The sequence below is a fragment of the Glycine soja genome, chromosome 13 (assembly GCF_004193775.1).
Source record: "Glycine soja cultivar W05 chromosome 13, ASM419377v2, whole genome shotgun sequence".
NCBI lineage: Eukaryota > Viridiplantae > Streptophyta > Magnoliopsida > Fabales > Fabaceae > Glycine > Glycine soja.
Genome location: NC_041014.1, coordinates 1555643 through 1577272, shown reverse-complemented (window position 1 = coordinate 1577272; position 21630 = coordinate 1555643).

Sequence of the window (21630 nt, the reverse complement as noted above, 5' to 3'; positions counted from 1 at the left end):
ATGTAATTTTGTGCAATGTGTCGAATGCAAAACACATGCACACAATTCTCTGGCATCCACCCACTAACCCATCTTGAGTAGGAATTTTTTATCGACCCGTGCTTGTCTGAAATCAAACAATGACCATTTATGGTGTGACATGCCTTTTCAAATTGCTAAGGAAGAAGAACCAAGATTTCGTTGATTCACCCTCGACAACGACGAAGACTATTGGAAAGATTTTGTTGTTCCCATCATGTGAAACTGCCACAAGCAGAGTCCCTTTGTACTTTTTGTACAACCAAGTTCCATCGACCTAAACAATGAGCTTGCAATATTGAAACCCATTGATACATGGTCTAAAACTCCACAAAAAAAAGATGATGGAATTTGATAACACCCTATACTATTTGACCTTGTTCGATGGGAATTTGCAGTGTTCCCTTCTATACAACCATACCAAGAAGATATGTTTGCATATCTTATAGCAGTCATGGTAAATCGTGATACAATTTTTCCCACTTGCCATAGATGATTTCATTGGCCTTTTGCTTTGCCAACCATGATTTCCTATAGGTCATAGTGTATCCTTAAGTGCTTTTGACATGTGCTATCAAGGCTAGCACTGAAATTGATGGATCATTGTTGATCAATGCATGTATACTTTTACTGATGAGCATGTAAAATAACTTTGCATGATCTTGTGATATGGCGGGATTTGAACTTTTATGGGCTTCATGGAGCTTTCTAATTTCCCATTTCTTACTTGCAAGGATGCTTGTTGCTCTACACCTCCAAGCACATCCATCATCATCATATTTGACAATTAGCTTTGTTGGATTTGATAGTTTGGTATTGTAATTAACTCCTTTGTTCACATGATATTGTTGCAAAGCGTGTTGAACTTTTCTTCTTTGGTTTCAAAATGCATCCCTTCCAAGAGGGTTCCCACCAAATGTTGAACTTCTTTGTGATCCAACGTATGATCGTATTCAGAATCTTGAAAATAAGATTCAAGGTTAACATTATGCATGTGTGCTAGCATGTAGTACAATGGTACAATTGTTGATGGAGATATAGGATCAACCTCTTTATCACATTCTTCATGGGGTTGGTTGCATAAAATTTATTCTTCATCACTAAAAGGGACCAAGTTCTTCGTTAGATAACCTGAAGTCTGCAAATTCAGGCTCATTTGGTTGAGTTAATGGGATATGTTTGCTTCAGGAGTACTCCAATATGCATGAGGTTGATCCTCAATAAGACCAAATGATTGTGAGGCTAACAAATTGGTGGAAAATGGTGTGGAAAGAAGTTGTGTAAAATAAGATGTGGTTGGTTGTCATTCATGTACTTGTGGTTAGGTTAAATCTAATGTCAATTGGTAGAAATCGTCATGAGTATATGATGGGGTTGCATTTGATACATGTGCAAAACTGGATTGGGGATATGAATAATAAAGGGGTTCATGAGGCATTGGCTGAGGAATTAGGGTGGGAAGTGTATTTAGCTCAATGTTTGCATACAGTTCAATAGATGAAAGAACCTCATGTTGGCGTATAACATCAATCATACATTTAACAATGTTGTCATCATCAGCAATTTTGATTGCCATAAATTTGAGCATTCTACGTCCAACTAGTTAGGGGTATCGAAAGGAGATTTCATCGACTCGGTCATATGGTTGAAGTTCGATCTTTTGGTGGATTCTTCTTTTCAAGGCTTTGAGTGTGATGCCTCGCTTTGACGTAAAGAACATTGGCTTGAGGCATTCAAATGTATCCCCTTCACCTTATTTGATTATTTAACCATTGTAGTGCACTAACCAATGGACAGATGAGGAAGACATGTTGTGTATTGTGTTTGCAAAGTTGAAAGTAATTAATCAAGAAAGAAAGTGTTGTGCAGATGTGTAAATGAAGGTGAATACACGGTGTATATATAGGAAAAATCTTAGACATGATGTGAATCGTTCATTTTTAACATACAATCAACATCGTTTGTTTTAGATTTTTAATTAAAGCAAAGGATTCCCTGATGCATTGATGCAAAGTAAAGGATTTCCTGATGCATTGATGCAAAGCATCAGATTCCCTGACACCTTGACACAAAGCAAACTATTTCCTAATGCACTGACGCAAAATATTTTTTAAATATCACAACTATTTTTATTATAAAACTAAGAAATTAGCAACAACGAAAATGAAAAACTTGACATAACTCTCTGCAAAAACATAGTAATACAATAATGAACAACACGCATGAATACTACATCATAAATAGGTTACACTTGGCCTACAAGTTGAATCTAACATGAAATAAAACCCTAACAGTAACTGATTATCTCGTTTCATAGATAACTTCTCAAGCTTCTATGATTTTTGGAATAATCAATTATCAAATGTGATAATTGATTATTTTGAAACACAAAGAACTATTAAGTTTCCAAACAGAATTTAATCGATTACAATATGTGGTAATCAATTATCTTGAGCTACAAATATTGTATTCTTTTGAAATTATCTTGGCTAATCGACTACAAAACTTGGTAATCGATCAATTCGATAAACCTTACCAATATTTCAACAGAAGTAAGTTATGTTGCTTGTTCTAACACTTTGTAATTGATTACTTAACGTAGGTAATCTATCATACAAAGTTGAACTTATTGCTTCTTATAAACTTTGAGATCAATCCATATATCTTCTCATGTTTGATAACCACTAAGCATGAATAAAGAGAACTAAGTCCAAAACATCAACATTCCTAGTCTAAAAACATTCAATACAAATGCCACATCTTTAAAAATTTGTTTGGCATTACAAAAGTATTAAAACCAAAACATCCTGAAACTAGCCTTCAAGTCTTCAAACTCTTTAACTCAACACTTAACAGGTTTAGGAGTAATTTACAAAGATCATGAGGGCCAACCCCTTGTTGTGGCTACATTTTTTCCCCTCAATTTCCTACTCCTTGGGAAGTTGAAGCCATGGCTTTTAGAAGGAGCCTGGAGTTGGGAGCTCAACTATGTTTCTCCAATATGGTTTTTGAGATTGTGAATAGTTGGAACAAACATCTTAACAATCGGAACTCATATTTCAATGCCTTTCTCTCTGATTGTTTTAGGATGATTCATTCTAATCACTCATTTACTATTTTTTGGGTGATGAGATGTTGCGATAAGGTAGCACATGGTTTAGTTGAGTTATCTTTTTTGCCTATGATAGGGTATGGCTATAAGAAGTTTCATCCCAAGTTACTGACCTAGTTTTATTTGATGTATTGAACCTTTCATTTTCTTATCAATAATATTAGTCATATTTTACCTTAAAAAACTAATTTCCTTGTGTGATATACATATATATTACTTATAATTGACAGTGGATGAAATAACAAAAAGAAAACCCCAAACCATGCACATTAGTTTTTTGAGAAACAAAGCACAATTCACTTTTTTCTCTTAACCTTTGTGTTAATGGCTTTCGAGTTACATTGATGTGATTGTTTAGATATTGAGGATCAATTCATGGCCACCAAAAACTTCTTTACAACAGGAAAAAAATGACAGGAGTCGATCATCTCAACAATTGTAAAGATAAGTGAAAATTGGAGAATCTTAAATGCTTGCATGACTTTATTTTGAGAAAAATTAATTTACTTCAATCATTTCAAGTACGTTAACATTGTTTTTACGTGCTTTTTTGAATTTTCACAATGTAACACATTGTAACAATCCTTGTTTAATTTTACTTCTTGAGATCAATTCGCCATATTGCCTTCAACAAAGACAAAAAGATCTTCCTTCTTAACCACAAAAGCCAAATGGTGATCCTTGTTCCCAGTTCGTGCACAACCTTTTAAACTTCATTGATAAGAATGAAGAAACCAAAACCATGAAGAAAATGTTCAATTAATGCAGCAATTTACAAGGATAGATGTGCATGTGCCGATTATACTTTAGTTAAGGATTAATAATAAAAAGTACTTGTTGTATATCATGAATAGTTCACTTAAACAATCATACTTAAATACAATTTAGTATTAGTATAACTCATTCATGTATAGTATTGTTGTGACTTGTGGTCCACTTTAGTAAGACTAATTTAAAAGGTTGTTGAAACTTTTATGAATCTATTACTGTGGATTGAGTTGGGTTGACATGTCAAATTATTTTTGAAAGTTTAATTACTGAATTGAAGTTAAGATACTCATTTTTTGCTTAATAATAACATGGTATTTCATGAACAACTCGAATGTAAAAAGATATATATTGAGAGTTTATCTAAAGTTTAAGTTAATGGAATGTAGCATGAACAATCAAAACCTATTAATAAGGTATAATTTAAAATAAAACTATAATTTATAATACAAATATCTAAGACCATTTATATAGTCTTTTAATCATTTAATTTTAAGAGCATATTTGGGTTTTCCCAAGCCTATCCTAAGTGAACCTGACAACAATGATAAGATGGGCCTAGAAAGGCCCAAATAAGTAGCATTTATAGAGAAGACAATTTAGATATTATCCTTTGATAATGTTTAGTTTTATTTTATTTTCCTAAACTTAATAGATTATGTCACTTGTATGGTTAATATTCTTTATAAAATCCTATTTAACATAGGGTGTGCACTGTTTAAGGAATCATGAATGAAGAATATCAATTTTTTGTTTATCATTTTTAGTTGTAGAATGTTAGGAGTAGAGTAATGTAATCTTTGCATCATAATAATGGTGCTTTCATCACCTTACTCCCCTCCCACACCATCTGGAAAAAAAATTTCCCACCACCAAGCAACCACCATCGTCCCACCCCTTTGCCTAAATACCTCACCCTTTTCTAGCATACTCATCTACCTTTCTCTCATCATCCAACCCTTTCTCTTATTGCCCATATGTCCACCTCAAACATTTTCCTTATCCCTATGCCCACACAACGGTGCAAACACCATCATCGTTGTTGCACATAACGGACAACCTCCACCTAGAATTCCATTTTCCTTAGTTATTGCGACACCCCAACCACCATTGTCCCAACCACTATCTTTATTCAATTGTTACTAGAACCCATCTACTTCGCTTTAGTGCCCACAACAACAGCAACCGTCACCGCCCCAACCATCATTGCCTCCACAACTGCCATGTCATCACACCTAGCAACTCCACACCACCAATCACAAGCCTATTGGTTCTCATTTCCCTCCCTTTTTAGACCCCTTCTCCTCCACCGCCACTGCCAATGTCTGCCACCACCACAAATGCCACCATCACTAAACATTTCCCCTTTTCTGTCAAATCCCCCACAAAGCATTTTGACATCATTCTCTTTATTTATGCAAATTGTTCCTTGTCAACCATTGCAATCTCCACCACTAGTTGCCATTTACCCCATAAAACAACAAGTTCAATGTGCCCTTTTCATTTTATCATCAATATTTGATGTTTACTCATCCACAACTTCCAAAATCCATACTCCAATTGCTAGAAAGAATGCAAAACATTCAACATTAGGATTTGTGAGATCGACATTGTTTTCCTCCTTCCCTAACTCATTCCATTGCCACCATCATCTACCACAAACCCATCAATGCCACCTTTGTTTACCACCACACATTTGTTCCCTATGTCATTGCCTCGCTTTGCAAGGTCATACACAACATCATCGAGGTCGGTTCCACCAAATTACTTGTGTTCACAGAGATCATGCTTCTCTTCCTTACACACTTTGTGTTTGCGCACCCCTTATAGCTCAATACCCTTCTCTTGTGCTTAAGAGAAACCACCAAGGCTGCAATCGCATTCGCCGACATTGTCACTTGTTTTTGCCCTCCCGAGCCCACTCTATGTTGTCGTTGTTGTTGTCTTTCTCCATACACTTGTCCACAGTGCTGACGAGACCAAGTTCATGTTGTTCATGGAAGCTACGTTTTCCATCATCTCTTCCATGCAACCCTCGTGGTGCCTAAGCTCATCATCACACAAACGATGGAAATCGCTATCACCACCGTTGCATGCAATTATGTCTCCAAACTTTAATATGAGACACCTTCAACAAGACCCAACATTTAATTTTCCCACATCACCACTGTTGATTCAAATTGCTGCATTTTTAATCAATCATTCCAAATCCACATGTTGCCCCAAAGTGCACAAACCCAACCCCACTTTCTCTTGATTCCTATGCGCCCCTATTTTTTGTTTTTGTGACTGTTAGTAACTGCACAATCAATGCCCAAAATACTCCCTCATCCCACCCTTCTACTTTTTCCTATCTTTTATTCTAAACCATTGGATATAATAGTTTTTGAATCTTTCAATCTCAGCCTTCCATTCAAACATATGTTGCACCTTTCATGCGTTGAATTTTCAATGCCTATCTCTAACCCCTCTAAACCATCCCCTACACCACCTTACAACATTTCCAAAGCCCAAATTCTCACTACCTCTTTTTTTTACCCAACCCAAAACCCATATAGCAACTCCACCAACTCCAATCGAAGACTACTATTACTAGTACCAACTTTGCTAATGGAACTACTAGCCATAGAAAAATGACCATCCCACCCTTTTAACTTTCTTATACACCCCTGACTCTTCTCCCTTCCTCTCTCAATCCTCCATCATGACACCCCCACCATTTTCATTCGTCTCTCACATTATTTTCTCTTTTCTATATTTGGTTGGACATATCTAAGACGTGGTAAGGTTTGTTTTACCTAATGAAATCGTGATTTGGTTAGCAAAATACACAATGGAATCATGTTTCCATTGTGTAAAAAGGAGTGCATAAAAATACACAACCTATATGTGATTTTATTGTGTAATATTGCCAACAGAATCATGTTTTCATTGTGTAATTTTTTTAATTTGCACTCTCTCTTACACAACGGAAACATGATTTTGTTGCACTAAATTTTTGTGAAAAAATAATAATTAATTTAGATATAAGTTAGCTTTTATTTAAATTAATTATGATAAAAATTATATTAATGATGACACATTATCTTTTTTAATAGTAATCAAATTAATTGATATAAATTATTATTTTTTATTTAAATTTAAATTAATGATGACATAAGTTATCATTTTTAATTGTTATCAAATTAATTATGATAAAATTAATATCATGAATTGATTTGATTAATATTAATAAAGGTAATTCATGTAATAAATTAATTAAGTTACATTTATAAATGGTAACTTATATCCAATTAATTTAATTTTAATTAAAAAAAAAGATATTGATTACTATTAAAAAATAATAAATTATATCACAATTAATTTGATTGCTTTAAAAAGGTAACTTTCATTTATAATTAATTTAAAAAATTATTAAAATACACAACAAGATCATGTTTCGTTGTGTAAAAAGGAGTGTAAAAGAATATACAATAGAAACATGATTTTGTTGAAAAAAAATACACAATAGAATCACATTTTTGTTGTATATTTTAGTACATAATTTTTTACACAACAAAACATGATTCCATTGATATTTTAGCAACAAAATCATGATTCCATGAAAATAGTATTTTCAAGGAAAAAAAATACTTAAAACCCATGTGGATAGTGTCAATAGCAATGTTGTTGGTGTCAATAGTAGCTCCCATTCCAATCACGTGCAATTGTTTTTTCCAAACTCATCCATGATTCATACCATTTACATTCCTTTTCTACAACCATAAAGAAAAGCCTAAGTACGTCCAATCTCATTTTGTTAACGACCTTGAGGGTAAGGTCCACTGAACCCAACAACAATGATAGGATGAACCTAAAATGGCACAAATAGGCAGCTTTTATAGCAAAGATAATTTAGATGCTATCCTTTAATAATATTTAGTTTTTTCTATTTTTCTAAAATTACTGGATTACGTAACTTGTATGGTTGGTATTCTTTGTAAAACTCTACTTAATATAGGGTATGCATGGTGTAAGAAATCATTTTAGCCTAAAAAAATGTCATTTTTACCTGGAAAAAACAACAATTGTTGTGGATGCTCTCTCAAGGTAGTTTTCTGATGATGCATTGCTCTTTTCTGTAACTTCCTCCCCTGTCCCTTCCTTGCTGGACACCATTAGAAATCATTATGCTCATGAGCCTTATGGTCAACTCTTGTTGCAACAATACTCCACAAATCCAAACAAGACTATTCATTCCAGGGTCTAAGATGGCCTTATTCTAGTCAAAGATTGTATCCTTGTTCTACTCATTATTGATCTCTGCCACCAACTCCCCTTGAATATCATGCCACCCCTATGTCAGGGCCTTCTGGCCTGAAACTCACTTTGGCAAAACTAGTTGCTTCATTTTTATTGTCTGGTTCATACACTGATGCCAAAAACTTTGTCAAAAATTACTCAGTTTGCCAACAAAATAAGTACCTACCACAAAAGAAACCGGGATTACTACAACCTTTTTCTATTCCAAAGAGAGTATGGGAAGAACTGACAAAGGATTTTGTCACTCGCCCTCCTTCTTTTGGACACACGATGGTGTGGTTTGTTTGTGATAGGCTCAACAAGTCAGTGCATCTTATCGGCCTTCCTTCCAAGTTTGCTTCCCCTGACTTGGCTTCCTGTTTTTCAATAAAGATTTGGCATCTCCATGGTATACCAAAAACCATCACCTTCGACTGGGATTCCATCTTTCTCAGTTTCTTTTGGCAAAAGCTTTCCAAGCGGTACTTTGACCCTTATGAGGTGTTTCATCGTTACATATGAGCTACGTCTTCTATAGAGCTCATGCATTCATCTTATGGTTCACATCTCCCATCTGCGTTGTTATCATGTACAGTCTCTTCATCTCCTACCTTCATTAGAGAACTCACCCTCACCTAAGGACCTTGTTTCCCTTACCTCTACGAGACCTTTTTCCCTTCCTCAACTAAAACCACTTTTCCCTCTCACTCTTATTCCAAACCCTCAGATTCTCGTACCAATAGTCAAATGCATAAACCCACCTCACCCCAAACATCCAAATACAACCTACCCTCATCAATGCACCAGTCCAGTCCACGTGTCCAACTCCCATTCGATAGCCCACCCCCAGCGGCTATCTCTCCCTAATCCCAACACCCAAGACTTCCACTGTCAGATTCCAAACATAACCCCACCTAACCAACTCCCACTGTCAGATGTAAAATATACATATACTGATCTAAATATGCAAATCAATTTAAATGGCATATTCAGATCACGTTTCCAAAAAGTTAGCTTCCCTTTTACGCTTTCCGAAAAGGTTCAAACTTTTAATATTTAAATATTAAATTCAGCCACAAACTTTTAATATTTAAATATTAAATTCAGCCCTTTGAGAAGTGTACGCTTAAAAAAAAATTCATTTAACGCTGAATGTTCACGTTTCTTCTTTAATTGAACAAATCATAATAAAAACAAGGCAGAGGTATTATGTGGCTCTGATACCAAATGTAAAATATACATATACTGATCTAAACATGCAAATCAATTTAAATGGCATATTCAAATCAAGCAGTGGAAATTAAAATATTACGTGCGTACCTCCAGCCATTGCAAATCGAACGCGAAGCGGCACACACACGAACCTGAAAGGCAGTTTTGTTCTTCCAGACCCTTACTCACTCTGAATAGATGATGTATTTTTTTGTTTTGAATAGAGAAGTGGGTTTGGTGAAAGCACCCCATCTTATTTATAGAGTCTGTCCATCACAGAGCACAACTTGTTATCAGGACGTGAGATAGGAAGTTATCAGTACGTGAGATAAAGGATGGGTATGTGATTTGTTACTGAAGGTGGTTGCAAATATATTGCAAAGATATGGGTTGAATGTGGATGGAAAATGGACCAGATTCAGAAATAACAAAATTTTCCAAAAATAATAAAATAAAATAAAATAAAAAACGTGGAACCTGAACGTGGGCTTCCAACATTCTCCCACTTGGTCCATTTAACTCAACATCAACCGTAACAAAAAACATAATATATGAGTCATGGCGATAGGTCCTCTCATGATGAGTAGTATCTTCCATGTACCACAATATATCAAGTCTCTCAACACTAGCTCTCAACTTAATGAATAAACCATATGTTTATTCTATATCTAAACTGAATGATTTTTCTCGAAATAAATAAATATGTGCACAAAACCATATAAGAAAATATCTAACTGAATAAGAGTTTCATTGAAAATAACAAATGTACGTACAATGAAATTACATCATGGAACCAAGTCCCATTCGTACTACATGATCCTTAAATTTCTTTGGTGGCATGCCTTTAGTTAAAGGATCAGCAATCATCAACTCAGTGTTGACGTGTTCAATGACCACTTTCTTTTCTTTAACACGTTCTCTTATGGCTAAGTACTTGATGTCAATGTGCTTACTTTGACTTCCATTTTTGTTGTTTTTAGCCATAAACACCGCAGCAAAGTTGTCACAATACAACTTTAATGGCCTAGAAATAGAGTCCACAACTCTAATGCCAGATATGAAACTCTTCAACCATACACCATGCGAGGTAGCCTCAAAATAGGAAACGAACTCAGCCTCCATAGTGGAAGTAGCAGTCAAGGTTTGTTTGGCACTTCTCCAAGATACAGCTCCACCGGTTAACATAAAAATATAACCAGATGTTGATCTTCGTGAATCAACGCAACCAGCAAAGTCTAAGTTAGAGTAGCCAATCACTTCCAAAAAATCAATTTGTCTGTACATGAGCATGTAATCCTTTGTTCCTTGAAGATATCTCATCACTTTCTTTGCAGCTTTCTAGTGGTCAATACCTAGATTACTTTGATATCTTCCCAAGACTCCAACAACGAACGCAATATCAGGTCTAGTGCAAACCTGAGCATACATAAGGCTTCCAACTGCTGAAGCATATGGAATATTTTTCATGTGATCCTGCTCAAAATCATTTTTGGGGCATTGACTCAAAGCAAGTTTGTCACTCTTCACAATGGGAGCTACACTTGGTGAACAATCTTTCATATTAAATCTCTCTAAAACTTTGTTGATATAGGTTTCTTGAGACAAGCCTAAAATGCCTCAAGATCTTTCTCTATGGATCTTTATGCCTATGACATAAGATGCCTCTCCCATATCCTTCATATCAAAGTTCTTTGAGAGAAATTGTTTCACCTCATATAGCATACCCTTATCATTAGTCGCAAGCAGAATATCATCTACGCATAATACAAGGAAACAAATCTTACTCCCACTGACCTTCTGGTATATACAGTGATCCATGACATTCTCTTCAAAGCTAAATGAAGAAATGACCTCATGAAATTTTAAATACCACTGGCGGGAGGCTTGTTTCAATCCATAGATGGACTTATTAAGCTGCAGACTAAGTGCTCACCAACACTAGATAAGAATCCCTCAGGTTGTTTCATGTAAACCTCTTCTTCTAGATCACCATTCAGGAATGTCGTTTTCACATCTATTTGATGCAGCTCAAGATCAAAATGAGCTACTAATGCCAAAAATTACTCGAAGAGAGTCTTTCTTAGATACAGGGGAAAAGGTCTCTCTGTAATCGATTCCTTCTCTTTGAGTGAATCCTTTAGCAACAAGTCTTGCCTTATGTCTCTCAATGTTGCCTTCTGAGTCTTTCTTTGTTTTGAAGACCCATCTACATCCAATGACTTTTACACCAACAGGCAACTCAACGAGATCCCAAACTTGGTTAGATGCCATAGAATCCATCTCATCCCTCATAGCATTATACCACAAATTTGATTCCTTAGAACTCATGGCTTGTGAAAACGTCTCAGGATCATTTTCGGCTCCAATGTTGTAGTCTGATTCTTGTAGGCACACTACATAATCACTAGGAATTGTTGTCTTTTTTACTCTAGTAGATCTTCTTAATGTTGTTTGGTCATCTTGCTGAGGAACTTGTTCAACTGGTTCTTCACCAATTTGTTCAATATCATCATGTAGCTCCTCACAAACAACTTGATCTACATGATCACTTTCAACAGCTTGTGGAACTTCAATCACTGGTTGTCTAACACCTATTTTAACTTGAGGGGTGGGAATGACTACCAACCTATTACTTGTCCCAGAAGGTTCAGCTTCATAGTGATCCCTTTCAGAAGAAATGTTCTGAAATTGATCACTCCCACTGATCAAGTCATTTTCAAGAAACTTTGCATTCCTTGATTCCACAATCCTAGTGTTGTGGGATGGACAATAGAACCTATACCCTTTAGACCTTTCAGCATATCCAATGAAATACCCAGCAATAGTCTTAGGGTCTAGTTTCTTCTCTTGTGGATTATAAATTCTTACTTTAGAAGAGCATCCCCAAACGCATATATGTCACAAACTTGGTTTCCAACCCTTGAATAACTCAAAAGGTGTCTTTGAGACAGCCTTGGTTGGAACTCGGTTTAATATATACGCAGCCATCTTAAGAGCATCAATCCATAAAAATTAAGGAAGTTTTACATTACTCCTCATGCTTCTCACCATGTCTAATAAGGTTCGATTTCTTCGTTCTGCCACACCATTCTGATCCGGAGAACCAGACTTAGTGTATTGGGCAACAATCCCATGTTCTTGAAGAAATTTCGCAAATGAACCTGGTGCTTGTCCATCCTCTGTGTATCTACCATAGTACTCCCCACCTCTATCTGATCTCACGATCTTAATTTGTTTTCCACATTGTTTCTCAACTTTAGTCTTAAAAACTTTAAAGGCATATAAAGCTTTATTCTTAGAATGAAGTAAGTAGAGATACATATATCGTGAATAATCATCTATAAAGGTTATAAAGTATTTCGGACTATTTGCATCCATGTCTGGACAACATATGTCTGTATGTATGATTTCTAATAAATTAGAACTCCTATTTGCACTCTTTTTAGACTTGTTAGTTTGCTTGCCCTTAATGCAATCTACACAAGTCTCAAAATCAGCGAAATCCAAAGTACTAAGTACTCCTTCATTTACTAATCGCTTGATTCTCTCAATAGAGATATGTCCTAATCTCCGGTGCCACAACATAGAGGATTCTTCATTCACAATACATCGTTTTAACCCAACAGAAACGTGCATAGAATTATAAGTAGCGTCGCTTTTCAATTCAATCGAATAAAGACCATCAACCAATTGACCACAACCAATAATTTCATATTTCTTTAGTAAATTAAAACCAAAGTTTGTAAAATTAAAATAAAATCCCAAAGGTGCAAGTTTAGAAACAGAAATTAAGTTTTTACAGAAACTAGGAACATAAAAAACTTTCTCCAAATGTAATTTAAAGCCACTACTTAAAACTAAGACGTACGTTCCAATGGCCTCTACATGCGAGCTCATCCTACTCCCTGAGTAGATGCACTGCTCACTTCCCACTGGCTTCCTTAGGATTTCCATACCCTGCAAGGTATTAGAAACATGGATTGTAGAACCAGAGTCAATCCACCATGTATTATGATTCACATTAATCATATTAGATTCATAACAAACGAAAGTAAATGGTGTACCTTTCTTCTCAAACCAACTTTTAAATTTGGGGCAGTCCTTCTTCATGTGTCCTTTCTTTTTACAGAAGAAACACTTTGACTCCTTTTTAATTGTTGGTTGAGTCGAAATCCTTCCTTTATTGGTGCCTACAGACTTCTTCCTATCCTTTCCAGAAGTAGAAGTAGTCAAATTTACCTTCTCACCCTCTTCCATCATCAATCTCTCCTCTTCTTGAACACACATGGTCATCAATTCATTAATAGACCATTTATCCTTATGTGTGTTGTAGGAGATTTTGAAAGGTGTATACTGTTGAGGTAGGGTGCACAAAATGAAATGTACCAGGAAGGATTCAGACATGGTAACTTCCAGGGTTTTCAACTGAGCCACTATGTCCCTTAAGCGCATGATATGTTCATGCACACCTCTCGATCCAGTAAGCTTAATGGAAGAGAATTGCATAATGAGTGTGCTAGCAAGCGACTTCTCAGAGGTCGTAAACTGTTCATCAATGTCTTTCAACAGATCTCTGACCTTATCATGCTGGTCAACTGAACCCCGGATACTAGCGGATATGTTGGTTTTTATGAACATAACGGAGAGACGATTAGATCTCTTCCACTTTTCATAAAGATCAACAGCATCAGGTTCACTAGTTTCAGTAATAGCCGATGGCTCATCCTTCCTTATAGCATAGTCAATATTCATCCTGCCCAAATGAAAGAGAATTCTTTCCTTCCAAACCTTATAATTATCACCTTTCAAAATGGGAAGGTCACAAGAAATATTCATAGATTGTGAAACTGCAAACAAACACACATGCTCATTAAGAAAATTTGAGACTAAACAAATGCCATGTTTTGCCAACGCAAATCATGTCTCAATATATGAATCTAGTGACACAAAACTTGCCTATGGGCTAAAGTCCTACTCAATTAGATTCATCATGCAACTTTATGATAAAAAATATTAAATCATGTTCTTTTCCTTAATTTCTGTGGGTAAATTAAGAAATATAATTTAATATTTTATCCTAATTAATCATACAAATACAACAAAATTCCTGTGGGTAGATTTCATCACATTACATATGATTAATCACAATTAATATTTCTAATGTGATTATAAATTTAGCATATAATTTTACTCAATTAAAGATGTTGTGGCTATTCTCTAATTTAATAAAATTATATTAATCACTTAACATTCAAAAATAATCTTTGCATAAACATACTTAATAATGCAAATGTGCTCAATATTGAATCATAAAAATTACATGTATACCAATTCAAAATAACATTGTACGTATATCCATTCAACATGTAATAAACTTTAAAGGATCAAATCCAATGCATACCAATATTTAACATAATATTGCATGTTCAGCATAACTTAGAGACACACAATTTTAAACAGTTTGTGCATAAATGATTTATCCCTCCGAAGTTATAAATATACATGAACTGCACCAAATAAACAATTAAATCACAATAGCTTAGCGGCAAAGGGAGTCCTTTCATGTTGCAGGGCAAGGGTTCAAGGCAAGCCCAAGGCGTTTTCATTTCATTTATGCGTTCCTTTTAATTAATTAAAAAACGAAAACAAGCAATAAAAAGCTACCAATGAGATTCGAACATCTTCATCCTCCAGCGTATCACATTATTAACGTTGAATGTTCACGTTTCTTCTTTAATTGAACAAAGCATAATAAAAACAAGGCAGAGGTATTATGTGGCTCTGATACCAAATGTAAAATATACATATACTGATCTAAACATGCAAATCAATTTAAATGGCATATTCAGATCAAGCAGTGGAAATTAAAATATTACGTGCGTACCTCCAGCCATTGCAAATCGAACGCGAAGCGGCACACACACGAACCTGAAAGGCAATTTTGTTCTTCCAGACCCTTACTCACTCTGAATAGATGATGTATTTTTTTGTTTTGAATAGAGAAGTGGGTTTGGTGAGAGCACCCCATCTTATTTATAGAGTCTGTCCATCACAGAGCACAACTTGTTATCAGGACGTGAGATAGGAAGTTATCAGTACGTGAGATAAAGGATGAGTACGTGATTTGTTACTGAAGGTGATTGCAAATATATTGCAAAGATATGGGTTGAATGTGAATGGAAAATGGACCAAATTCAGAAATAACAAAATTTTCCAAAATAATAAAATAAAAAACGTGGAACCTGAATGTGGGCTTCCAACATCAGATTCTATTGGCTTACCTAATATTGAATCCTCTCCTTCCACAGAAAACCACAATCTACACCTCATCCCTTCCTCCAATCCCAAACCTTGAGGACAAGATTTATGTTGAACGTGGGGGCATTGATAACAGGCACCAACGTCTTATTCATATGCCCATCAGATTCAAGGACTATTATAAGTATAGGCCTTAGTGACCTTTGCTAATTTCTTTAATTATCTCTGTTTCCCCCCTCCCCTAAAGGGCTTCCTTATCTCAGCCTATTAGCATCTAGGTCTTTCTTAGTTTATTTAAAGATGTATTGTCCTTCTGATGGGTTAATGAATGATCAGTTGTCTTTTCAGTTTCTTTCTTTATGTTCATTTCATATTCCTGCTTAGTAATTTTAGGTTAGTTGTTGCAGCTTCATACCAGTATATGGTTCGCTTCTCACATTAACGCCAGAATAAAACATCATAGAGGAAGTCTCTTTTGCACATTGGTTGTCCCAATGCATGGTGACAGGCGAACATGAATTATTGGGAAATTTGGAATGGGCGAAAACAACTGATTTTCAATAACAAGTGTTACAACAAGGTTAGAGGCTGAAACTCCTGTTGGACCAAGTAAAGCTCTTCACACACACACACACTCACTATACACTCACTCACTCTATGTTAGAGAATAAGAGAAGATGAAAGAATTGATTGAGAAAATAGAGGGAACTTAGAATTCTGAATAAAACTTTCTGCACTATCATATTTCTTATACATGATCACTACTATTTTATACACACTGCACATATAGCTTTAACAACTTTCATAGCTGTCAAACTAATTAACTCCTAACTACTAACTGACTAACTGAATTACAACATACATCAACATCCCTCCTTAATTCAGATTTGTCAAGGATGTCACTCCTAACTTGTCTCTCAATTCTTTGAACTTGATAGACTTCAATGGCTTAGTTAGTATGTCTGCAACATGATCTTCAGACCTGCAAAACTCCAATTCAAGCTTCTCCTTACTCACTTGATCACGCAAGAAATGAAACTTGATTTCAATATGTTTACTCCTGCCATGTGCCACAGGATGCTTAGCTAAATCAATTGCTGATTTGTTATCCATCAACAACCTCATAGGACTGCAATTTCTCAAGTTTAGTTCTTCCATTAAAGCTTCCAGTCATAGAGCTTGACAGGCTGCCATAGCAGCAACAATATATTCTGCTTCACATGTTGACAAAGCAACTACACTTACTTCTTTGAGCACCAAGAGATTGGTGATGTTCCAAATTTGAAAACATAACCAATAGTGTTTTTCCTATCATCCTTATCACCACACCAATCTGAATCACTATAACCAAACCCTTCTCCTTCTATATTCTTCTGACTGTAAGGATATAAAATGCCAAGATCCAATGTTCCTTTCACATACCTCAGAATTCTCTTTGCTGCCAAGAAGTGAGGTGTCTTTGGTTTCTCCATAAACCTGCTTATCAACCCAACACAATAGGCAATATCAGGTCTGGTGTTACATAGGTACCTCAATGAGCCTACAATTTGCTTGTACAAGGTAGGATCAACTTCTTTCTCATCCCCATTTATTTGCAGCTTAATTCCAGTTTCAGTTGGTGTGATAACAGAATTGCAATCCATCATATTGAACCTCTTCAGAATGTCTTCTGCATACTTCTTTTGATGCATGAAAATCCCTTTACTGGTAGAAACAAATTCAATACCCAGGAAGTATGATAGTTCACCAAGATCAGACATTTCAAATTCATCCATTATTCTTCCTTTGAACACTCTTATATCTTCTTTACTACTGCCAGTCACCAGTAAATCATCTACATAGAGACATATTATCAAAAACTCACCAGAATCTGTGTTTCTGACATAAACTCCATGCTCAGTAGTGCACTTGGTGAAATTCTGTTGTACTAGGAAGCTATCAATTTTCATATTCCAGGCTCTAGGAGCTTGCTTGAGGCCATATAATGCCTTATTCAACTTGTATACTTTATCCTCTTGTCCTACAACTACATAACCAGGTGGTTGAGTTATGTAGACTTCTTCTTCAAGTGGCCCATTCAAAAATGTTGACTTCACATCCAGTTGATATAGAGACCAGTTTCTGTTGCAAGCAGCTGCCACAATGAGCCTAACAGTTTCAAGTCTTGCAACTGGAGCGAACACCTCATTGTAATCCAAGCCATGTTTTTGCAAGCAGCTGCCACAAAGATTTATTTTGAAATTCACCTCTATGATCACTTCTAAGTGAAACAATGTTGAGACCTTCTTCATTTTGAATCACCTTGGAAAGTTTGCCAAAAGCATCAAAAGCTTCATTTTTGGTTTTCAAAAACAAGGTCCATGTGAACCTTGAGTAATCATCTACTATAACTAAGCCACAGTAATTACCACCCAAACTCATAGTTCTAGAGGGACCAAATAAATCAATGTGAAGTAGTTCAAGGGGCTTTGAAGTAGAAACAACGTTTTTACTTTGAAAAGAGTTTTTAACTTGTTTCCCTTTTTGACAAGCTTCTCACAATTTATTTTTCTCAAACTTGATTTTTGGAAGACCAATTACTAAGTCTTTCCTAACTAGATGATTGAGATGATGCATGTTTATGTGTGCAGTCCTATGATGCCACAACTAAGAATCATCTATCTTACTTACCAAACAACTCAGCTCATGAAATGATGCATGTTCAATATTTAACATATAGATATTACCTATCTTTTTGCCTATATGGACAACCTCACCAGACATGGCTTCACTAATAAGACAACAATTATTATTGAATTCAATTTTGAAGCCATTGTCACATAATTGACTAATGCTCAAGAGGTTATGCTTTAGTCCATCAACATATAGAACATTCTTTATCTATGTTTTTGTACTGATTTCTAATATCTCCTTCTCCCATTATTTTCCCTTTATTGTTGTCTCCAAAAGTGACATGTCCTCCTTCTCTTGACACAAAGTTAGTGAGTTTGGACTTGTCACCCATCATGTGCCTAGAGCAGCCATTATCCAAGTACCATAATGAGTCCCTTGCTTTTAGGTACAACTACAAGATAAAATCAATTAGAGAGAGGTGGTACCCAATTTAAGTTGGGTACGATGGGGTTAATCTTCACAAATAAATCTTTTGGAATTCATATACATTTGCCTCTTAGAACATCAAATCTCCTAACCCATTTATATGATGTATGACCTCTTTTCATGCAATAATGACATGTCTTTACTTTTCTATTAGAATGCACGATGTTCTTCTTTTTGGAGACCTTGTTTGGGTTCACCCCTTTTGAGGATACAAACTTAGTTTTCTTTGAAAAGGTAGTTTGCTTGTTATACCCCAAACCAGTCTTATCTGTAGTATGTTTGTGCATGCTGAGCATGTGATCGAGATCACTCTTTCCTTTATTTAACTCTCTAAACAGATCTTTAAGATAGAAAAGCTCAGTTTGCAACTTCATATGTTCAACATAGTGATCCTCTTTGAAATTTTTGAATTCAATTTGCAAAGACTTGTAATCATTCATGTTAAAAGAAGCAGAGGTACAATCACAACTAGTGGCTTTATAGTTTGAAACAAGTTTTTCATTTTCTTGCTTCAATTTATCTAGATCACTTTATGTTGAAGTCAATTTAGTGATATGCAATTTCAGATTGCTTTTCAGCTTTTTGTTCAAAACAGCAAGCCTTTGAGCTTCTTGATGCATTTCATTAAATGCTTCCAAAAACTTCTTCAAATTCAGGATTTACCTCAGTTTCTGCAATGGTTGATGAGTCATCCATTGACTTTGCCATTAAACATACATTTTGAATTTCTTCATCACTCAAAGAGTCGGAGGTGGTTGACGCATTATCTTCCCAAGCTATGTAGGCTTTCTTTTGTTTTTTGTCCTTCTTTCCTTTCTTTTCACCAACATGTTTTCTAAGGTAGAGGACATTCAGATTTGATATGACCTTGCTTATCGCATTTGAAGCATGTGAAGTTGTTGTTATTGTTGTTCTCAATCTTCTTGTAGGATTTAGAGAATCTTTTGTCTTTGGACTTCTTGAAAAATTTTCCAAATTTTCTTACCATCAAATTGAAATTCTCTGCATCTTCCTCATTGTTGGAACTATCCTTGTAATCATCCTTTAAGGAGTTAACTTTGAGTGCAATCCCTTTTCTTTTCTTTTATGTCTCTTCTACATGAGATTGTTGAATCAGCTCATGTTCATATGCAAGCAATTTACCAAAGAGAGCTTCCATCATCATTGTAGCTAAAGTCTTGGATTCCTTGATTCCTGTAATCTTTGGCTCCCAAGTTCTTATCAGAAAATTAAGGATCTTGATGTTCGGCTCTTCATCTTCAATTTTTTCCCTAGACCAAGGAGATGGTTCACAATATGAGTAAATCTTGTTTGAAGTTCTGAAATGGTTTCTCTAGTCTTCATTCAGAACGCTTCATATTCATATACAAGAGTGCACTTTCTTCCTCTTCTCACATTCGTTGTGCCTTTATGGGTGACTTCAAGCATATTCCATATTTCCTTTGCACTTTTGCACCTTGCAGTATGAAAGAATTCATCAGAAGATAAACCAGAAGTTAAAATGTTTTTAGCTTTTTGATCATCTTGCACTTTTCTTTTCTCGTCATCTTTCATCTCATCCTATTCTTTAGGTAGTAATTCACCATTCAGTTCTTAAGTAGGAATGAAAGTACCTTTAACAATGGCATTCCATGCATCGGGATCAATTGATTGAATAAAGATTTTCATTCTCTTTTGCCAAAAAGAAAAATGTTCACCCTCAAACAAAGGAGGTTGATTCAAAGATGCGCCTCTTTGAAAGTGATTTGTTTTGAGCCCATCTTTATAAAAACTATGATCTTGAGTAACTTTCAAGACTTAGCTTTGATACCAATTGAAAAATATAATGGTACTCAACAAACCAGGAGGGGGGTGAATTGGTTTTCAAAACAGTTACGAAAACTTCTTTTGTACGAATCGTGTCATAAAACTTTTCATAAACCAAACTCAATCAATACTTAATCAATCCACCATTTACACGAGATCCTTCATTAAAGTTTTTTCTTTCACAATGATATATTCTTGAACCTTTTAGAAAATTGTTCAAGACTAGAATGAGAGATAAAGATCAGATCAAGAGAAGAAATACACAACTTTTTATACTAGTCCACTTTTTATCATTAGAGAAGCTAATATAGTTATATAATATAAAACAATAATTAGATTTTCTATATGTATATACAATTCTTACAAGCAATCACAACCAATTTATAGTTCCCACCCTGGAAAAAGAGACTTAGGCACCCAACACTAGGGTCCTTAGTGAATAAGAGCCTCAGAGAAACATACCTTTAGCCCAAACTAGAAACACCTATTCTAGCATGCTTTAAGTGGTTCATGCACAAACAAAAAGATGTGTAAAACCATACACGAAAACCAAGAGTAAAGATAGACACAACCTGATCAATCATTTCTGCGAAAACTTTGCTTGACTGAAGAGGTGTTCTTCTTGAACTCAAGAAAGTGACACAACTCACATATCACAAAAGATCTTCACAATCAAAAGATTTAAAGGTGTGAGTTACTTTTTCTAAGCACTTTTCTTCTTTTCTTTCTTTAACTAATAACAACACGTGATCTTAGCTCATTCAGAAGCTTTTTTTTTTGTTTTTTTTAGAAGAGAACACAAGTTGATTATTTATAGAGAAAATAATTATAATCGTCTGTAATCAATTAATCCACAAGGTGATTGATTAATTTAATGAAGTAGTCGATTAGAATATATTTTTAATCAATTAAAGTGTTCTTCCTAAAACTTGGAAAGAGCTCAAGAACAATGTAATCAATTAGATACTCAAAGTAATCAATTAAAGTGTTATTGTTTACTTCTGAAACACTTATAGAAAGAGAAGTAATCGATTATATCACATGGCAATCGATTAAAGCAGAGACTCCTGAATAAA